The sequence below is a fragment of the Emys orbicularis genome, chromosome 6, assembly GCF_028017835.1.
Source record: "Emys orbicularis isolate rEmyOrb1 chromosome 6, rEmyOrb1.hap1, whole genome shotgun sequence".
Taxonomy (NCBI): domain Eukaryota; kingdom Metazoa; phylum Chordata; order Testudines; family Emydidae; genus Emys; species Emys orbicularis.
This window is the reverse complement of record NC_088688.1, coordinates 104,465,397-104,487,436: the sequence shown is the minus strand read 5'-3', so window position 1 is coordinate 104,487,436 and position 22,040 is coordinate 104,465,397. Positions and strand designations below refer to the sequence as shown.

At 41.2% G+C, this 22,040-nt stretch overlaps 1 protein-coding gene across 1 annotated transcript in view; it reads left to right on the top strand.

The window, feature by feature from the left end:
* Nucleotides 1–2,001: 2,001 nt before the first annotated feature.
* Nucleotides 2,002–22,040, top strand: part of DENND4C (DENN domain containing 4C) — a 108,108-nt gene continuing 88,069 nt past the window's right edge. The window contains exon 1 of the mRNA XM_065406964.1: nucleotides 2,002–2,056. The gene's annotated coding sequence lies outside the window, so the exon portion shown is untranslated. The remainder of the gene's footprint in view (nucleotides 2,057–22,040) is intronic.

Here is a 22,040-nt window from a genome sequence, read left to right as displayed (position 1 = left end):
GCAGAAAGAGAAGTGAATGGATGATTATAATGTAAGATTTTTAAATTATAGGCTCTCAGCAAAACTCAAGGGTTGACTGGAAAGTGAAAGTAAATAATTTAGATATTATCTTTCAAGCAGCCTTTACACGATTGGTGGTTAAATCGTCATCTCCCATGATAAAATCTGCAGAATGAAGGCAAGAAACCCCCTGAGGTTGCCCTCTAGAATTTTCAGAAAATCAGCCTTTTAAGTGGGAGAAGCAGTTATTCCCACTTACTAACCCTGTGGAAGGGAGTTGCTAAGAAGTACAGATCCATTTCTTCTGTGTTGTCCTGCTGGCCCCACTTTCTCTCTGACTGTCTTCCAAGGATGAACAGGAGCAGCTATGGAAGAGGCTTTGAAGAAGTCTTTCTGGCGCATTTTGTGTCATTACATGCAATGGGCCTGATTCTCCTCTCATTTTCAGTGACTTTATACTGGGGTAACACCATTGACTTCAGAGGAATTACTTCTGATTTACACTGGTGTAATAGAATCAGGTCTAAAAACTACACAGATGAATACGGGATACAGGATCAGGCCCTCGATCCTTAATCTTTAACTTCAATAGTTTTGCCAGAGATTTGATGTGAAATAATTTGTAAATGAATCTTCAGCAGTGCACCCACTGTAGGTCACAAAAAAAAAAGCTGAGAGCTTACCTCAAAGGAAACAATGGGACCTTTAACATTAAAGGAAATTGGTGCTTTTTGGTCTCTGAAAAATTAGTGCAAAGACCTGTTGTGTTTACAGAGGGAAGAAATGCATGAGCTCTCTTGTATTTGTTTAGCACTTATGTTTTTTCCCACTGCAGAAAATGGTGCCTGCTTTGGAAGACACACAGCTCTTTAGTATTTGATGGTAAAGTAAAATGTCAGCACTTTCAACAGCATAAATATAAATGCCTTAATGGATGAGTGCAGTGTGTCTGATTACGTTGGTGTATAAATACTTGTAGGCTTGTAAAAGTTCTGCGCCTGGAGAGCCTCCCTATCTGTATGTGGAGTCAAAAGTGCTTTCTGAAACACTCAGGGTTTGATTCCCACAGGCAGTCATTTGCACCAGTGCAAAGGAAGTGTAAAACTACCAAGTCAGCACCAGCGCTGCAGGCGTAGGTGCTGGAACTAGGGGTACTCCTACACTTACCACTAGCTTGAAGTGTTTTCCATCATATACAGGGTTTACAGTTTGATTCAATGGCTCTCAGCATCCCCTCTACACATTATTCCAGGGCTGCCCAGAGTGGGGGCAAGTGGGGCAATTTGCCCTGGGGCCCCACAGGGGCCCCCACAAGAATATAGTATTCTATAGTATTGCAACTTTTTTTTATGGAAGGGGCCCCCAAAATTGCTTTGCCCCAGGCCCCCTGAATCCTCTGGGCGGCCCTGCATTATTCTAGCACCCCTAGCTGCAGGTGCATCTTTTTCTTTCCCTCAGCACCTCCACTTTTATTTAGGTACCTAACTTTAAGCACCGAAGTTAGAAATGTTAGCGAGGGCTTGTCTTCACACAGAAGTTATTGTGCTGACAGGGATGGGGGAACTAGGACACAGGAATAAATGTGTTTATATGGATATAGCTTATTCCTGTAGAGGGGAGGGGAATAAGCTACACCTCTATAATAATAACTCCTCCCAGCTGGTGTAGCACCACGGCTTGCGCTATCACTGTGACTGCATTGCTATGACCCTCACAGCCCCGTATTACGGGTACAAGCTGAGCCTGCACCAGGCCCAGGGTCTCTGAAAGGCGGCGCTAGGCGGCTGCGGCGCTCTGCGCACGCCGGGGGCTGGGCCGCGCGGGGCAGCCGTTGCGCTCTGGCGCCCCCTGGTGGTGAAGCGGCCGGCGGCGCAGCCAGTGTGTGCCCGCTCCCCCCTCCCCCGCCTCCTGGGCGGGTCCGGGATCCGCCTCCAGCCGCTTGCGGGGGTGAAAGTAACATGGTGGCCGCTTCCTCCCCAAGCAGCGGCGGCGGCGGGGCTGGCTGCTCCTGAGGCTGCAGCAGGCGGTCTCGGCCGGGCGCGCAGCGGCTGCGGGGGTGAGTCCCGGGCGGGGAGGCGGGTCCCCTGCGCCGGGGGGTGGCGGCAGGTGAGTGAGCGGGGTCCTGACAGGCGGCGGGGGGAGGCTCGATCCCGCCCCCCTGCCCGAGCGCTGGGGCCGGCCCGAGCCGCGGGGCAGGGTCCGCGAGAGACACCCGCTGTCCCGCTCCGTGCCCCGGGGGCAGCGCCGCGCTCCGGGCCGGGAGAGGGGAAGGAGGGGCCCGGGCTTGGTGGGAACGGCTCCTTCCTCCTGCCGCGCCCCAGCCCGGCCGGGGTCGGCCGCCGCAGCTGTTCCTGCCGGGCTCCCGCTGGTGCCAGGCTCGTTTTATCCCCCTCCCCCAGCCCACTGTGTGGGCTCCCTCGGGCCCGGCAGCTGCGGCAGGAGTTAGCCCCGCGGAGGCGCCCCCGGGGGATGCTCGCGGGAGGCCGGGGTGACAGGTGAGGCTCAGGGCAGCTCCCTCCGCCTTTTGTTTCTCCCCCCCCCGCAGCCCCCTGGGGGCGCCTCCGCGGGGCTAACTCCTGCGCGCAGCTGTGCAAGGAACCCCCCGAGGTGTCCCGGCAGGGAACCAGCCCAGCCCCCTGGCAGAGCACACTGCTGGCAAAGGACCATGGCCATAGGATAAGCGCTGCCCTGGCTGGAAGCGGAAGCGCTGTTAGCCAGAAGGGCGTTCATGTGATTTTTTTTTTTCTCCAGAAACAGGTTGAAATAGATTTTTGCAGCCAAGGTCCCGGTCGGAGTATGGCTAGCGACCGTCTTCTGGGGCTTGGTGTCTTCCGTGACGCCTGACCCAACTAGCAGTTCAGCATTGTAATGTAGCTGTTGCCATATAGCATTCCCAGATATTGCCTTGGCCTCTGGGCTGTAGCATCGCTTGGAAATGCTTCGGTCTGTTTCTGCTGTAAGAGCGAACTTAAAGGCGTTGGTGCTACCACGGATGGAGTAACTACTAGGGCCTGTGATGTGGTAGCTTTTACCTGCCCAGACCCGACCAAAGTTCTCAAGGGGGTATTAAATTAGTGGTATTAAATAAGGTGGCTAAATTGGGGTGTCTGGCCACATTGGTTAACACATTGCTGGTGAGAACAGGGACAGGACTGTATGTCCATACAGCACCTATCATGTCTGTTGCTACTGTCTTACAAAAGGTAAGTGTTTGGACCCTGTCTATAGCAGAGTTCAATGGTAGAAAACTGTACTGAAAATCTAGATGGCTGCCTGTTACTTCACTTCTTGCTCTATTTGTACCCATATGCTGTAAATATGGGTTAAACATGGTTCTTACTACATTTCTTGCTCTGTTACCACTCAATAGTCTCTAAATATGAGTTAAACATGTTCCATAAAGGTACCTGCATTGTGATTGAAATAATTAGAGAGAGATACATCAAAGCTGCTGCCTGTGGTTGAACTTTCTGTTTACAAGCTAAAACTTGATGCAGAAGATCTGAATGTCTCATCTTTTAACCCTTAATTCTATCTGGTGTGACTTCTGTGAGCTTTAGAGTAAGCTTTTGTTATTTGCTTAAATATTGTGGCTTATTATGACAACCTTACAAAGATAAATGTAAGCCTGTATTTGTATATATTAGTGGGAGGGAAAGTATCAGCTTTAATAATGAGTTGTCATTGAAGGTCTGACTTTTTTTCCCTTGTACCTTTATCTCTTTACAATTGTGGTGGTGGTTTTTTTTTGTTTTGTTTTTGTTTTGTTGTTTTGTTTTTTGTTTAATTTGAAGAAATAAATAATTGTTCTCTAAAGAAAGTATGATGGGATGGAAATTATTTACCTGCTTTTCTCCCTTCCCCATGAATCTAGAATTCTTATTTCTCCCCACCCTTCTTTTTTGCTGCAGGTTTTTTGTTTTTTTGTTTTTAAGAACAGCATAGTGTCAGCTACCCAGCACACTGATGAGCAGTCTCAAAATAACAAACCAATGTGAGCACATGATGCAAGAAAAAACATGTTGGCTAGTAAGCTGAAATCAATTTCAAGGACTATTACAAACAGCTGAGTGTTTCATATTTTTTAATTCTGATTTGTCATCAAGCTATTTAACAATGTCCTCACAAACATGAGTGTTGGATATTGTTCGGGACATCTTTTTTTTTTTTTTTGTTCTTTAAGAACTTGCTGACTGCTTTTTACCATGTGGGTGAATATGAAAAATATAATAATATATTGTACCTTTCATAACTATGAATGAGCTGACACAGCACAAGACTCCAGCAGGAATTATTTAAGTCTTGTTTGTAAAACATAATATAACTTTGCCTAGTAAAATCTGCAAAATGAAATGTGAACAACTTGTTAGTTAGAGAAGGTATATCTTGTATACTAGGCTCGGAACTTCATTGTCCATAGGCAGCTAAGACTTTGGCAGTCCCAGTGTTCAGGCTGAGGTCTTAGTCTCTAAAATAAAGTTAGTGGGATATTATTGCATTTGTGACTGTGTAAAGACATTTATGTTCTTGTTTTGTTTTGGACAACTGTGTCAGGATTTTTCCATGTTTTTCTTTTTTTTTTAAAGTGTGTCTGACTCTTGCGCCTTCTTTTTTTGTTGTCTTTGCTTTATTATAAAATAAAAATGCCTCTATCAGTGTTCACCTGAGAGTGGCAATTAAAAATGAAACTGTCTAAGCTCAAGTAAAAAAATTCTAATACTGAAATGGTATTAACTATAATGTCCCTTTAATTTGAAATCTAGATCTGATCATTCAGAACAACGCTGCTGTTGTGCTGCCAGCTGTTGAAGTTGAGTGCTTATTGTGAATGTGTCCACAAATTTGGGATTTTTTTCCCCTGACCTCCTTCAAGCCCGTAGAGAATAGTGTCTGGTGTTTCAAAGTAACTAGAGCAGGGCTGCTCAGTTCTATCTGCATTAAGTCCTTTTGCTTCATATGTCTGTTCATGTGAAAATATACATATGCTCCTTTTATATATAAAAAGTGTGTGTGTGGGGTGGGGGAGCTTGTTTAAGTTTGTGAAAACCCCACATTCTTCCACTGCAGAGCTAAAGGGACGGTAAGAATGGTATTGCTAATAAGAACAACAAGGAGTCTGATGGCACCTTAAAGACTAACGGATTTATTTGGGCATAAGCTTTCATGGGTAAAAACCTCACTTCTTCAGATGCATATTGCTAATAAGAGCACTGTAACCAGAAAGGCAGATGGCGTGGCAGTTAAAAGGTCTGTTAAACCTGCATGTGCATTGTCACTTGTAGATCTGTTGTGTAATTTGAGTATAATTTCAGTGGCAACTGTGGACACAGAGCACCTTTCTCCTCACTCAGTCCATGTGTAAAATGTTGAGCAGACAGTCTGTGCACTGCCACAATGAGCCAATGTCTCTTTTTATGACCAGGTCAGTATGTGGAGTCAAAGCATTGAAATCATGTGAATTGTGGTAGTTGTAGCCTGTTAAATCTGGCATCTCTGTCAGATCTGATGTATATATTTTTTTATTTACTCATTTCCCCCAGCAGCTTTGTCTCCAAAAGATGCAGAAAAGTTACCCCCTCAGATTTGCCATACCTAAAGATGGCAGTCTTTCATTGCTGGGAACTTCAGCCTAGCACTTTCTAGCTCTTGCAAAACCTTGAATAACAAGAGATTGTCTCCTGGAAAAGTAAGAGCCTTTAGTCAGGGGATGGATATGGGGAGATAGATGGGGTAAGGGGATTAGGTGGTGGTACTCTTCCAAGCTCCACCCATGTGAGTTGCCAAATGCAATGTTGCTTATTGTCGATTGTGCAGATGTTCAGAATGTGTGTGTGCTCACTGGACTCCTTTAGATCTGCTCTGCTCCCCCTCTGTAGTGCTTCAGTATGTCAGCGTGCTCTGCTAGGCTCCTTGGGCTTAGGTCCTTTATTTTGTGGGGCGAGGGAAATGGCTGGGATGAGGGAAATGGCTGTATGTCTTAAATTCCATCCGCGTCTGGCACCAAAATTATGCAGGTCTGTAACTTTCCCTCTCACTTCTTACATGAGGAATGGAATGGCCAACAATGATCACAATTAAATGATCATCCGCAGGCATTGGATTTAACACCTTAATGAAATGAATGGGCAGTTCACACCCCTCAGAGCTATTGTTCCAATCCAGGCCTTCTGCAGATTCTTATGAAGGTATCAATTGTATCTGGTTCACAGTGCTTACACTTTCTTTGCAGCCATAAAAGCTAGAGACTTTGTTCTCTTAAAAATGAAAGCCAATATTCTGGAGAACAAAACAGAATCTCCTTTTGATCTCCTTAAGAATGCCCCCTAATTTGGGCTGTATCAGCCCCTGGCTGAGTTTCTGCTATATATTCTGAACGAGATACACAATGATCAAAATCTATCGTGTCTAATTTGAAAAGGATTTTCAAAATTTGAGTCTGGGATAATCTTGATTTAGAATAGCAAGCTCAAGGCAGTGGCTGATACAGTGTACAACAGCAACATGAGTTACAATATCTTGTCTAAACTTGGCCTGCACATCATTTAAACAATCCACATTCACTGTTGTAATAATTCAAGCCTGCTAATTTTGATTTGAGCTGTTCTTGTTAATTCACCACACTTAAAAAAAAAAAAAAAACTGTGCTTCTTCCCTTTTAACCCCCAAAATGTAATAAACTGGTTTATGTATTTCACACATTAACCAAATAGAGACTTTTTTTATCCAAAAGTTTTAAAAATAATGTAAATTAGGGATTGACTTGCAGAGTAAGCTGCTTGGCCTTGGCAACTGCAACTGAGTTTACAGTTACCAGGCTGTAACAAAATGCTAGAAGTTATCTCCCTCCGAAAATCAAACTGTATGTTGCAGCAGTGAATGAATTTCAGTTTTGTAACAGTCTATTTGGGTTGCTAGCCTTTCTGGCAAAACTAACAACTACCTGATTGTATGAAGCTACATTGCCATAGCTACACTGGCATAACGGCATAGTGTAGCTATAGCCTACACTGATAGAAGGGGTCTTCCATTGGTGTAGGAACACTACCTCCCTGAACAACTGTAGGTACGTTGACAAAAGCATTCTTCTGTTGATATAGCTGTGTCTTAACACTAGAGTTAGGTCAGCGTACCTATGTCAGTGGTATGGTTTGTTCACACTCCTGTTAACCTAAATTTTAAATGTAGACCAAGCCTCAGCAGTGCATTTTTCCCTGGCCCCACACCTTTCTTTTTAAGGCACTATTTGTGTGGATGACATCTATAATTAGCACATTTCCCCAGTGGCACCATCTTTCATGGGCATTCTGTTTCTCTGCTTTTTTTTCTTTCTCTTAGCCTTTCTGATCACCCATCCCTCTGACTGGCAACTCAGCAGTCTCCCTTATTATTCATTGGGTAGGAAATTAGATACTTGTACCTGTGCCAGACTTCTGGCCAATAAGATTTCCCCCCCTCCAGTTTGTTGTATCATGTGTAAACCAATTTTCTGCTGTTGGAATAAGTAGTGTAGTAACTTATAAATCAACAGGTTATATATTTTGTGTAGGGGAAGGCTGCAAGTATTTCCTTGGATCAGGGAATTTTGGGGATAAAATGGAGAATGTTCAATTATGTAAGTTGTGGGGGGAGGTGGAGGAGAGACCTGCAATAATTTGCAGGCTGCTGTAAGGCTAACTAGGATTAACATTTAAAGAGTAATGTATTCGCTCTTTCCTGAAATGTGAAATGCTTGAAATCAAAGGTAACTTGTGACTACATCTAAGGCTTTGTCTTCACTACCCGCCGATCCGGCGGGTAGCAATCGGTTTATCGGGGATCGGCTTACCGCGTCTAGTGAAGACGCGGTAAAATCGATCCCTGATCGCTCTGCCGTCGACTCCGGAAATCCACCTCGGCAGGAGGCGGCAGCGGAGTCGGCGGCAGCGCGGCAGCGGTCGACTTTCCCGCGTCCTCACCGCTAGGTAAGCCGACCTAAAATACGCAACTTCAGCTACGGTATTCACGTAGCTGAAGTTGCGTATCTTAGGTCGGACCCCCGCTGTAGTGTAGACCTAGCCTAAGGGAATAGATTTGTGTCTGTGTTCATCAGTCAGGACTACTGCAGAACCTGGAAACAGGACAGGCCTAAAGCTGAATAAAAAGCTTCTGCTAGGAGTGGGTTGGGTGGTGTGAGAAAGATATCTTTTGGAGGCCTCCTGATCTGCCATTTGTGGGCTCTACAAATGGCAGATCAACCAACCCTCAGTGGAAGTGACAGTAGCTTGACCAGAATGGGAAGTAAGTCATGTCTGTACCTTTTCCAGTCTCTTGGCAACTTGCATTCCCTATTCCTAATGTATTGTAAGCGATGACCATGGTAAAACATGTGAAGCTTTTGGTGTTCAGATGAATTCCAGAAGGCTGTTGTGTTGTTCCTGTTCTAGATAACGTGGAAACATGGATGCACTTTAATAAACCTCAAGTGAATTGGATTTATGAAGGCGCACACTGTCTCTTGAGTACTCTTCCTGAAAGTATGTTGTAAAGAAATGCTGTGTTCTGCCAGTACAAGTCCTATCAAGGATGCTGATAGTTTGAGAAAAAGGATAAGCATGGAATGCACAATGGCCTTCTTGTGGATCTTAATCCATGCAGGGTTTAAACATTTCCTCAAAAGCCTACAAATAAAATGTGGATCTTAGAATTCAGAAGGGGGGAAATGGAGAATACCAACACACAAGGTATTGCTCTCAGTAAGCAATTTAAAAAACTCAACCCTTCATCTTTACCTACAATGAGCCACATCTATAATGTAATGATAGTTTTATAGTTTAAAAACATAATAAAAGGATTGAAAATTTTAAGAGCAATAATGAATTTGGCCATTACCAAAGTCCTTGCTTATGAGTAGTAGATGTGCCTGGGCCAAAAAAGTGAGCTTCTTTACTGTTTAACATGTTCATTTGTCTTGTTTTCTGCGTGGGGAGGAACTGGGTGTCCATTTCATTTGTACAGCTCCTGGTGGAGATTTCTTTTACAAGTGGATGCCTAAAATTAGGCTCTTCAATGAGTGGCCAGATTTTTAGAAGTGCTGGACATGCAGAAGCTCCCCACTGACCTCAGTGGGGAGCTGTTGGTTCAGCTCTTCAGAACATCTTAGGCATCCACTCTTGAAAATTTTGTCTGTGTTTAAATATAACTGCCATAGGGTTTGCTAGTATAGCGATACCAGCATACCCTTCTGGTGTAGATACGGTTTTGCTGGTATATAGCTTCTACCAATTCCCTGAACAAATTAGACTATATACTAGCAAAATGCTTTCTTTTGCCAGTATAACTACATCTACACTGGGGCTTTTGCCAGCATAGGCATATGTCAGTTAGGGGTGACTTTTCCCCATCCCACTCCCATTTATGCCAGCAAAACTTAAGTGTAGACCAGGCCTTAGAAACAGCATGCTTGGTTGCTGAAGTAACCAGAGTGTAGTACCCAATGAAATCCAAGAATTACTAGATCTTCCACACATCTTAATTGTAAGAAATGTGATTGCTTTAATGTTTTTGAGGAAATGCAAGTCATGTACTGTCATTTCAAACTCTCATTGCTTTCCCACTCTTTAACTTTCACATTAAACCATCGTTTTGTAAAACAACTTAAGTCTTTTACAGGACATATTTTGGGGGTTATGTTGAGTCACTGACTTGTCACTACATTCCTTCCAGTTTTCATTTTAAAAACCAGAAAACCGTCCACATAAGTCTACTTTAAGTCACATGAATTCTCAGACAGATCTTGTTCTTTCTCTACCATCCCATGAGATGTGTGATAGTGCCACAGTTCTTGGTGGTCTCAAGCAAAAACGTTGTCTATACCCCCTCAATTGCCTAACAAAATTGATTAGAAACACTGTGAAGTCTAATTGCAAGTCATCTGTGCTTCAAGTTATGTTTTCTTCTAGCTAAATAAACTGGTGATGCACAAATCTCTGGGGAGGGACTTTTCTGAGAATTAGGTGTCTAATTATGCCTTTAAAAATCTCTTCCCTTCCTTCCCTACCCCTTCAAAAAAGCTATTAAAGTTCTCACTTTGTCCTACATAAACCTGACAACAGCTAAATTAGAATGCTAGCAATATCAAAAAGGCTGTATTTGAACTTCTTATGCTGTCTGATTGTAAAATATTTAATATTTAGCAACCAAATATGAGCACATGTATTTAAAAGGGGAGTGGTTTTGGTCTTGGATCAGCCAAATTCAGAACTCTCAAAACATGCCTACAGTCTAAAACAGTCCACGTCTAGGAATGGTGGCGTACACATGGTTTCAGGTTTTATTGTATGGATTTTTTTTTTTAATACAGCATGATGGCTCTTCTTTTGAGCGAGGCTGAATATTTTCAGCCCGCTAGTGTATTTGTTTGAATTGTATTAACTAATATTTCATAGTCAGGTGTATGCTACAGACTTCTGGCAGTATAGCTATGTCAGTGAGGGGTATGGTGAGGTCTGAATTGTGACTGACATAGCTGTGCTGGCAAAAGCCCCTAGCATAGCTGCAGTTATACCAGCAAAGCTGCACTTTTGCTTGTATAGCTTGTTTTGCTTGGTGGTGATGGTGGCGGCTTGGAATAAGCTGTACGTACTCATGGCCACCCTGCCTCTTCCCGCCCCACTCAGTTCCATCCCCTCCTCCGAACGCACCCTGTCCCTGCTCCTCCCTCTCCCTCCCCCCCCCCCCCCGCACCTCCTGAATACCTCTGAACAGCTGATCACGGCAGGCAGGGGGCACTGGGAGGGAGGGAGAAGAGTTGATTGGCGGCCCTGTGAACGGGAGGTGCTGGGGGAGGGGGCGGGGGGGAGTGCTGGCTGCCAGTGGGTAGTAAGCACCCACAGAAAAGCAACACAAAAGGTGAAGCGAGTATAGTACTGTAAGTGCCAATGACGGAGATGCAGATCGGGACCAACGTGAATCGGAACATGTTCCCCTATTGATGAGTGATGGACATCTGAAACCTCGGATGAGGGGAAGACCTATACCGGGGACCCCCTGTATCGGCAACAACACAGCTTTGCCAGTATAAGGTGCATCCATGCTAGGACTGCTTTGCTGGCATGCGCATATATATATATGACAGTCTCAGTATTTGCTTTTATAATTTTTTTTTTTTTTAATCTAGAACCAACCATTTTCCACTTGGTGCACTCATTGTCTTTTATCAGATGGGAACTAGCAATATCTGGCAATGTAGCCTGCCCATGGGAAAACATTAACTTCAACAGTATGCTTTGAGTGTTTAGATGGCTGTAGCTATTTAGTTCATCCATTGTACTACAACATTAGTTATAAAATAGAGCAAAAGTCTGTGTAAATAGGTGGGTCTTGACTTTTGGGGCATATTGCTGACTCTCTAGTTCTGTTGGACCAGAGGGGGAGACAGAGGTCCTCCATTGGGAAAACCTTATTCCCATCTTTATGGTCATATTTTGCAACTATCTACTTGAATGCTTTAGCCCCCTTCTGCTTCTGGGATAAGATCTGAGGAGAAAGGAGGCTTCTAGATTATCCAGGACCTAAGCCATGTGATTAAAACCCCAAGATCTTCTTTCCAGGTGAAAAAGGAATGCTTTTACATATTATGGAGGCATCACTGTAGTTAATCTGGGGGTTAACTTCCTGTGCTCAAAATGAAAACGTGGGGTCTTTTATTTTTGGCCTTTGTCTCTTCACCAGTGCTTCCATGGGTGCATTTCCATTAATGTTAGAAATGATGGGACCCTCTAGGTTGGGCAAAGTGCCAGCAGTTGCTGGTGTTGTGAGCACCATGTAGACCTGTTCAGAGGAAGGAAATGTTTGTGTTGGCATTTCTTTAACTTACAATGAAGGTTTGTACAGTAAACACTAATTATATACAAAATGCATGGTAAGAACACTAAAGAAACGCAAACACCTATTAATTTTAAAAGTTTTCAGTAAGAAAAGAAGCTATTGCTCTTAATTATTTTGATTAATGGTGATCTATGAAAATGTACATTAGAGTACTAAAATTGGAAACTTAAAATCCAATTCACTCTTTGTATTTCTGTCAACTTGGACAATGAAAATGAAATTAACTTCATAGTCAATTTCACTTTCAGGTCCAGTCATACAATATTTAAGTTTCAAATACTCCAGAAAAGTGTGTGCATAGATTAAAAACAAATGTTTTAAGGGCATTTTGTACCAGTGAAAATGGTTCTATTGGTGTAAAGTTTCTAAAAAGCTTTGGGTTTCTTTTGTCATTTTTTACACAACTTAAATTTTCAGTTATTAAATCGACAGGTTAATAGAAAAGTTTGCTTACTATTGGAGACACACTTTTTAAAAAAAAAGAGAGAGAGCAGGGCTGTCAAATGATGAGGAAAATTAAGCGTGAGATTAAAAAAATTAAGCCCAAACAATCGCAGTTTTAATCGCACTGTTAAATTTCAATTGATATTCTATTATTGTTTATTATAAATATTTTGGGATGTTTTTCTACGTTTTCAAATATAGTGATTTCTATTACAACAAAGTTACAGTGCTCACTTTATATTTTTTATTACAAATATTTGCACTGTAAAAATGATAAAAGAAATAGTATTTTCATTCACCTCATACAAGTACTGTAATGCAATCTCTTTATCGGGAAAGTGCAATTTACAAATGTAGATTTGTTTTGTTTGTTACATAACTGCACTCAAAAACAAAACAATGTAAAACTTTAGAGCCTACAAGTCCACTCAGTCCTTACTTCTTGTTTAGCCAATTGCTAAGACAAACCTTTGTTTACATTTACTGGAGATAATGCAGCCAACTTCTCACTTTCAGGTGACACGGTAAATAAGAACAGGTGTGTGCATGGCACTTTTGTAGCTGGCATTGCAAGGTATTTATGTGTCCGATATGCTAAACATTCGGCCACCATTCCAGAGGACATGCAACTTGTAGGAGGGCTGTTTTATAAATAGGAGAGTGTGTAGTTAAAATAGCCTTTCAGTGTCTGTGTACTTTTTTCATTAGGACAAGTCATGTTTAAACCCTTGCTTTTGACTTTGGGAAAAGCACGGGAAGGATGGGAGCGAGTTGAGCTTAGTTTATGTATCTTGTGCTATTTAAAGTAATCTGTACTTTTGATCCTGGAAAGTCAAACTGTAATCAAGCTTCCTGTTAAATGATTCATATTTCACTTTGAAGCTTCCAACAATGTAGCTAACTTGTATAATATGGATATTTTAGGTGTTAAATAATGGTATAGTGGAAACAAAGTGTGCCACATAATTTTTCTTTACTTGCCATCTGGTGCCTGATAAGACCTTTTGACATACACAATAATAGCAAGCTGGAGCTTCTCTTAGGTGGCTTTAATTACTTATGAACTGTTTCAGAGGAAAATAGTTATGGAAGCATTTGTTTCTCTAAGTGTTTTATTGCCTTTGTGTACTGTTTTCTTTGTATCATGGGGTTTGTCTTATCAAAAAAATTGATTCTTGCACATAGTAATGTATAGCATTATAAAAATATAATAGTTTCATGTACTATATTACACACGTGCGTGCACACAAAGTGGCTGGAAACCAGTGAATCATGAATTTTAGTACTCCTTTCTGTGACAAAATATATTTGAGATGTTAAACAAGTCCTTCTACAGGAAATGTGTTGCCCAGTAGGAACAAAAATTTAGGAGGAAATGAGATTTGATGTCTGAAGTCAAACAATATATATTTAAAGTCTCTTCAAAGATTTTGCAAAACTCTGAAGGGGGAGAATAGAATGTTTGGCTGCGGGACTACTCTTATTCAGCAAAAAATGAGGTGCCCAAGCTTTTCATTGCATGTGTTTAAGTGAGAGGGAAAGATAAGCCATCAATAAGGCTTGCTGTGGGATATGATGACCCTCTTGTCTCTAAAAAAAAAAATAAAAAAAAAATTGGTCCCTCCCACTACAGACTTAAATCGTGTTTTAACATTCTGGAATGTAGATCTGACTCCAGGATAAAATACCAGCAGAACTTGTCATTTGTAATGCTTTTCATGAATGAATTTGTGTGATATTGCTGCTTCCTGTCTTGTTTTGCACCTACACATTCAGATTCTTGACTTTTTATGGAATGTTTTTCTCTCTCAGTAATAAGCTTTCTTTTGAAAATATCATAAATTAGGTGGATTGATTAAAACTTCTTTGGTTGTCACTTTTGTTTTGCCAGTAGGAACTTTAATCAACTCAGGGCTGGTGTATATGCTCTTTTGCTGTGACTTTCTTTTGACTAAAAACTGATCTAAATTAGAGTAGAATGTAGATCTTCCGTGTCGGCTGTTCTTGAGCCATTATTTCCAGCTTTCTTATCTCCATTCCTTTCTTTAATTTGGGCCAATAGCAGTGGCCTAGTGAGCTGGTATTTAATTCTAGAGGCTGCCTTTTTGTGGTCCACTTTTTCTGAAGTCTCTGCTCTTATGTTTGTGAAGATAGCCTTAGTTTATATTTCAAAGGGCTTGTCTTCGCTAGGAAGCTTAATTATATTTAAACAGGACTTTTGAAAAACAACTGAGTTGTGACAAGATACAGAACACTACTTGTCAAGATCAGCATCATGCCACCTAACTCAGTTGTTCAAACACAGTTTTTAAACACAATTAAACTTTCTAGTGAAGATGAGCCTTGTGTGTAAACTGGCATAGTGACGTCAGCCTGAGGTCTTGTCTATAAACTTTATTTTTTTTTTAATTGGTATAGCTGCACCAATTTAAACACCTCTGGTAGTTGTGCTTCACTAGTGTGAACGGTGACTTGCCCCATTGCAGCTTACTCTTACAATTAGTTATTAGGCGCAAAATAACTTGTGGCTTGTCTACAGGAACAGTTAGTTCATGGCAAGCTGCGGTGTCACTCTACCCCCACATGAGCGTGTTGTGCTCTAACAGCATATTAATGTCCTTTGCTCTAGTCCTCTGTGAAACAGGACAAGATCAGGTTGCATTAACTAACTGTGCAGGTGCACTTGGACATTAGAGAATGGCAGGCTAGTGTGGAGTAGCTTCCCCTAGCTTGCCACAAACTAAACATTCATGTATAAAAAGCCTAACACTGCAGACAGCCTGAAATAAAAACACTTAGATATGTGAACTACTCCTATCAATGTCAGTGGGTATTAACATTGAAACTTAACAAGGATAACTTAAATGTCAACAATTAACTTTCACTGCTGGGTGAAGAATGCCAGAAGGAGGATTATCCATATCTTGGACATATGCACAGTCTACTGGGAGTGGCATCTCACATAGGTGGATTGAAAGATAATTACATCTTTTTTCCTAATTTAGTCCTTGTGCAAGTGTGTTGGGATTCCAGCTTGTGAGTGTGGTGCACCTCTGAACTATTGGAGTCATTCAACTCTTGACTTCTTTTTCTTCCCTGCTTTATTTTCATTTAAGGCCACTATTTTTGACTTTCATCAATAGAGATTCTAGTAACAGCAAGGGATCCTCAGCTTTAAAAAATGTAGATATCTGACTTATTACATAATATAATGAGCAGGGCATCTGCTAACCTTTCAAAAGATCACCAGTAAAGCAGCAAGTGCTTCTCATTAAACAGTGGTTCTCAAACTTTTTGTGGGCCATTTTTATAAAGATCCTCTTGTGGACTACTTTCTTCCCAATCCTTGCAGTAGCCATAATGTTTGGTTAGATTAAAAAGTAATCTTGGGGTGGCATTAATGAGACCAGATGAAACTGTGTGTTATTTAAGTAATTGGGTACAGCTGTTTGGCCATGTCCTCCTTCCCTCCCCACCTTTTTCTCTCCTTGGATATGAGACTTCACACTTACTGGTACTAAATCTCCCCTTACTGCTTCCAGCTGCTCCTGGAATCTGTGCAGGTCACTTTACAATTTGGTTTTGTTGTCTTGCGGTTGCTACCTCTCTAATTTTGATGTGATTGGACAACTTGTCTGAACTTACCTGATGGTAAAAACAGACAGAAAGCAGCTGTGTAGGGTGCTGAGGATAAGTGTTTGGGATAGTTTTGTTCCTTTCCCTGCTTTTTATTTGGGTGGAATGGAGGGTCAATAAAGCCTCTCAAATTCTAGGCCTCTTGGACCTGGTTACAAATATCAGCATGTGTTGCTTTTTGAAGACTGACAGATGCTTTGTCACTGTGACAAAAGCCATTTGCATAGCAGTGCTTCTATGGTCCAGACTCATGATCCATAGACATCTGCTCAAACACTGCTGTAAGAGCTTCCATCTCAAAGCTGTTAGTTGAATCTTAAATTATATAATGGCATAAATGCTGATGAGTGATGCACTAATACAAGCAACAGGAACTGGGTATTCCAGCAATATAGGAGAAAATCTGACTGAAGCTACAGTTGTTTCTCACAGGACAGCACCCTTATTCAGAACTTCTTTGTTTTCCCATCTCTTATGAATAACAATTCCTACTTACAAGAAGTAAGGCCCATATATCATGGACCACCTTCTCCCCGACAGTTGACAGTTGCCTCTTTGTTAATATAATCAAAATTGTGAAGTTCTTGAGAACCCCTGAAGTGTGCTTGAAACATTAACTTAAAATGCTCAAGCTAATGTTTATGTAATAACATTATATTCTCTAGTAACTTCTTCCCCATTGCATATTCATGGCCCTGATTTCCCCTCACACTTTCATTTGATTAAGTCAATTGGGATGCGGGGTGTATCTGAGAGAAGAACTCCGTCCAGTGGATATCTAAATCCTCTTTTGATAGCATTGCTGATCATCAGAAGTCACTCACTAACTCATATTGCAAGTTTAAAGTGCTCATAAAGCAATAGCTTTAACAGTTATAAACATTCTGTGCAGGAAGTGCAAAATGTGTTGACTTGTTCTAAGCATCAGTGTTATTTCCCAGTTTCTTGGATAAAAAATTAGTATTCAAATCTCTTCTGACTGTACTGTGTGCTTCCACAATTGCATAGTCAAAAACATAAGCCATTATGGAACTCCGTGGTGAAATAGCACAAAACCACATCACCAACACTAATGCTATTGCATTGCCACTATTTTAAAGTCCTATAAATAGTATTATAATACAAAACTGATTTTACACATGCCCAGGACAAATTTTACAGTCAATGTTTCAACTGCCTAATTCTATTTTGTAATGTAATATATTTTTTTGTAACCTGGCCCAGAGGATCCAGTGAGGATTTTGACACCTGGAATGTTTCAATTTGTAAAGTTCAGCATCTTTATGCATATTTAAAAAAAAAAAAAGTCAGTTTCACTGATTTTTTTTTTTTTTTTTTTTCTCTCTCAAATGATTGAAAAGGTCTTAATCACTTTTTTTTTTATCAGTTAACTTTATACTGAGAGTATAATCTGCTGGGGAGAAAAATGTTTTCAGAAGGTTTTGGGCATTTAGAAACTGGGAGGTAGAGAGGTGGGGTGGTGGTTGTAGCGATGGAGCTGAAGGCACAACATTCTTAACAGTAGCATTTACTACCACGCACCAGAATGAATAATGTGTTCTGAGTTATTTCAGGCTAAGTTTCAAATCCCTTTGAACTAGTTTTTTTCCATTTTCCAATCTGTCTCAAAGGATGCTCTGACTTCAAGATATCCCTTTTAGAAAGTTGATACATATCAAGAAATGCTTGTAATATGAATCAGCGAGGTTTCCAGAGTGACTCACTACAAAAATCTCTGGTCTGGTTACTTATGTACAGCTAAGATTTTTTTTTTTAAACACTACATAACTGAGTCTGTATTTCTTAAAGGCTAAAGTCCTTGTACTTGCTTTGGACACACGGATATAAAAATACAGCTATATGTGACTGAAGAACAAGAACTTGAATTTCACCTCCTCAACATAACAAGATAAATATTTCTCCCTAATCCTGCAGGAAGGTGAACATAAGTGTTGGTTTTCTGATCCATGCAATGCAAATGTTAACTACATGATGTGCAGCTTGGTGCACACAAATTCCATAACATTTTTTTTTTTTTTTTGTCTCTCCTGTTTTGAGTAGCTGCTTGCATTTGATACAGGTGCCTAATTTAACGGTCAATAAATTGACCACACACAAAGTTCTCTGTCTCCTCCCTCCTTGTTAAATTGTGAATTGGTAATGTTTAAAAGCCATGCTCCAAGTATGTATGTAAAGGCTGGTTGTAATTAGGAATTTCTGTTTAGACTGTGGTTGTGAAGTTCCAGCAAGCAAGTAAAATAATCGTGGGTTGAAAAAATACGAAATCTCTTGTCCCTGTCCTTTGGTGTATTTGACTTTGAAGTTAAACTTTTTTATTAAATCAGATGTTTTCTAAGGATGCATATCACCCCAGCAATGTCAGAGTTTCTGTTAAGCACAAATAAAAAAGTAAAGGATACATGTTAATATTCTTTGCCTTTTTTTCTTTCTCTGAATTCTCACCCCATCAATTTTCAAATATACATTTGTGTCCTAAAGATGAAGATTACTTGGAATTACTAATGTACTGAATTCTGGGATAGCAAATATTACCCTTTATGTGTGCAGCCTAATTACAAGGCAAGCTTAAGGAAGAGACGTAGAGCTTATTCTCATTCTGTCAGAATGGTGACATCTGCACCTGTCCATACTCTGACACTATATGCCATTTTCAGGGAAAACTAGTCCTGTGGTGTAATGAAAGTTATATATTTATGTATTGAGAACCACTTGTTTTGGGAGGAGGCTATTCCATGACTCTGCATGATCATCAGATCGTATGCTCCTTGGGACAGAGACTATGCTATCTCTGTACAGCAACTACTGTCATACATTATGAGCGCTGCCAGAAGTAAAGGGGGACTGTGGTGACAAATTACAAAACTATTTTTTACAGCACTCAAAAGTGTGCTACTCACTCATCTCTCTTTATTCTATAAGATATGGTTGGTGCCCTGAAGAACTTAGTCTTGTGTAGCTGGCATTTTTCTCTTATTAAACCACCTTAACTTGAGGGGGTGGAGTTTAAAGTCATTTTATCTTTAAATCCAATAAGGAACTGGCTTGCAGTGGGGGTGTAATTACCTGTAGCCCCTGGCAAATTGGCTGTTTTGGTAAACACATGAGAAATGCAGTATGCTACATATTTGTGTGCATTTTCTCATCCTTTCCTTTCCCTTGACTTTGTAGCAGGTGGTGCAGATGGAATAGCAAATCCTTGAGTGTACTGGATAAACTCTTTGTTCATAGAGAAGCTACCTTCATAGCCTATTATACTAATGGAAAAATGTACTGGTGTGAACACTGTTACCTCTGGCAGCTTGAGTATCTTTCCTAAATTTGGAAGAGGAACAGCAGTACACATCGTTTTTGTTGTGCAGAGTATGTTGCTGCTTAAGATAAGAACTATCACCTGACCTCACAGTCATCAAATAAAAATCGCTATCTTTATTTTTACAATGAGTTAGTAAAAACTGTCAAAATGTTACTTTAGTTTCATAACTACACAAAGTACAGCAATAAAACTTCTAGAATTAGCTTGCATACATTCTTTAAATGCAAAAAAGTTCTGTAATGCTGCTCAGCTAGTGGGGAACATGTTTATGATTCCAGTTATGTGTCTTTCAATTAGGCAGGGGAGCAGCTCCAGTGAAATAAGTTTCTGGACATTAGCTGTCATGAAAATGAACTTAAAAACACATTTTTGGTGGTTTTTAGAACATACTTATTCTGTGATTTGAAGGGAGTAGTTATATTCTAATTCTATCACTTCAGAAAGGTAGCTGAGGTAAAGGAAAATGTAAGCACCTAGTGTAAATATAATTGCGTTTACCCTCTTTATCAAGGCTGTATTATACAGATGAGGAAATGTATCTAGAACACAGATGTAACTCAAATTTAATTTAATTTGGGCAAGGAGGGGTGCTTTGAACCTGGTAAGTAACAGTGAAGTTGCTACACATCCCCCTAACAACCATGTCTTTAAGGCTGATCTGCTTCTGATCTGCTATGGTTTTTCTGAAGAGAACTGGTTTATATTGAGTGGGGCATGCTATGTTAACTTAAGTTGAGCTTTGGAAATTCTTTACTTTTAAATTGTAGGAAACAAGTTTAGAGAAAAAATATTTTTAAACTTAATTCATTTTGTGTATGGTAAATTGCCCTATTCTCCTCTTATCTGGTTTAGTTTTCCCTTTCTTGTGTGTGAGGGTAGAGGGTTTTCACACAGCAACAGTAGTTTAAAGGAAGAAAAACCAAACCATCTAAACAAAGCCACAAACTTGATGCTGCAGGTAAATCTCTGCTCAAGAGGCCTAATAGTGGGGTGTTTCCCAAACCAAGATTGGGATGCATTGGATGGTGCTGTCCAAATTTCCTTAGACAACTGTGCTGTCTAGTTTAATCCAGTATTAATCTTTCACCTTTATAAGCACCAAACTTGCTCCTAGTTTAAAATAAAACTGTTCTGCAGTTCTATAGCCATTAAAAAATTGTAAAAGCTCTTAGAACTTGGGTATAGGCTTTTTTCCCCTTCTGATCCACCATTGCTTTGAAAACCTCTTGAGTATTGACCAACTCCTGAAATTCATCTGAGAATACACTCGCATGTGGTCTATACAGTCACAGATCTCATTAAGGGGTCTATTAGTCTGTCTTTTGCCAGCTTGATTAGAAGGCAAAAATAGCAGATTAGAGTGGAAATCTGTGCCATTTTGAGATAGCAACCTTCACTGCTGTAACCAGCAGTCCAGGCTTTGACCTATGCAAAAACTGCAGTAGAGATTTGGTCTTTAATTTTGTCACCTAAGGTTGAGTCCAGCATCTAAAACTCATACATCACCCTGGTACAGTCTTATGGCACAAGAATTGTCACTGATCTTAGTCAAGATGACTAAGGTATAAAACAGGTAGGGTAAATATAGACATGGGGTAAATTTTGAAAAGCTCTCATCAATTTTTAAGAGTTGGTTTTGGTATAAAGCAGTGGTTCCTAAACTTCAGCATCACGCCCCCTTTTTAATTTTCGAGAAACCCTCACGCTCCCCATCTCTCCTTTACCATCATCCAACCCCCCCACCCCGATCCTTGTCCCCTGACTGCCCCGACCCCTATCCACACCCCTACCCCCTGACAGGCCCCCCGGGACTCCCACGCCTATCCAACCCCCCCCTGCTCCCTGTCTCCTGACCACCACCCCCCAGAACCTCTGCCCAATCCAACCACTCCCTGTCCCCTGACTGCCCCCCAGAACATCCTGCCCCTTATCCAACCCCCCCTCTCCCCGCCCCCTTACAAGGCCGCTCAGAGTGGCAGGACTGGCTTATTGGAAAGCCTGGGAGGTGGGCAGGCGCAAGCTGCGCTGCCCGTGCGGCAGCATAGCTGCAGGGCAGGGGGGCAGGGGCCAGGGGCTAGCCTCCCCGGCCGGGAGCTCAAGGGCCAGGTAGCCTCGTACCCCCTTGGAATTTCTTCACGTCCCCTCCCCCCCCCCCCCCCCCAGTTTGGGAACCAATGGTATAAAGGATGTTTTCTAGTCTCTAAAGAAGATTGTCGTATTCCCTCCTCCTCTCACAGCTCCCTCTACAAATTTTTCTATAGTGTTTATACATGAAGGTTTGGTCTGCACTAGAAACCTCTTCTGGCTTAGCAGTGTGAGGTGTGGTTTTTAATTTTTGGTTTTTTTACACTTCTGTGTCTGCAAAAGCCTTGTGTAGATGTAGTTATACCAGCATAAAAGTTCTTTTGCTGGTATATCTTATTTCACACACCAAACTGGTCTAAACTATACTTGCAAAACAACTTTTGCAGGTACAATTTGCATTACATTAAGAGTGTTTGTCAGTACAGCTAAACTGGATAACCTTTGCTAGTGTAGACTAGGCAAAGGCCCTGTTTTGACAAATAAAAAGGGTGTGTTAGCTCAATCAGGTTAGTTTACCCTGACTGCAAAATTCTATCGAGATAACATGTTTGAAGATGTGCCATCTTCATATAGCCAACCCCAAATGCTCAAAAATCATGAGTGGCTCTAAAATAATGAAATTTGGTCTTTTTATTTGCCTTCCGCTTTTTGAGCCTTTAGCGTGCACTGGGGTCAC